Below are 392 nucleotides of genomic sequence, written 5' to 3'. Positions count from 1 at the left end.
TCAGAAGTGCAATTGCTGGGTCAAAAGATATATCCATTTTTAATTTTTTGAGAAACCTCCATACTGTTTTCCATAGCGGCTGTATCACTTTGCAGTCCCACTAACAATGTATGAGGGTTCCCTCCCCCCTCCCGCCCCGCATCCTCGCCAACACTTGTTTTTTGATTTATCAGTGATAGCTATTCTGAGGTGATATCTCATTGTGGTTTTAATTTGCATTTCTCTGATGATTAGTGACCTCGAGCATCTTTTCATATGTCTATTAGCCATCTGTATTTCTTCTTTGGAGAAGTATCTCTTCAAGTCTTCTGCCCATTTTTTTAATTGGATTGTTTGTTTTTTGTTGTTGTTGTTGAGTTGTATGAGTTCTTTATATATTTATATATTAACCC

Source organism: Pteropus vampyrus, unplaced genomic scaffold, assembly GCF_000151845.1.
Source record: "Pteropus vampyrus isolate Shadow unplaced genomic scaffold, Pvam_2.0 Scaffold144, whole genome shotgun sequence".
In the NCBI taxonomy this organism is placed as follows: domain Eukaryota; kingdom Metazoa; phylum Chordata; class Mammalia; order Chiroptera; family Pteropodidae; genus Pteropus; species Pteropus vampyrus.
The sequence above is the reverse complement of the archived record's forward strand: the minus strand, read 5'-3'. Positions refer to the sequence as shown.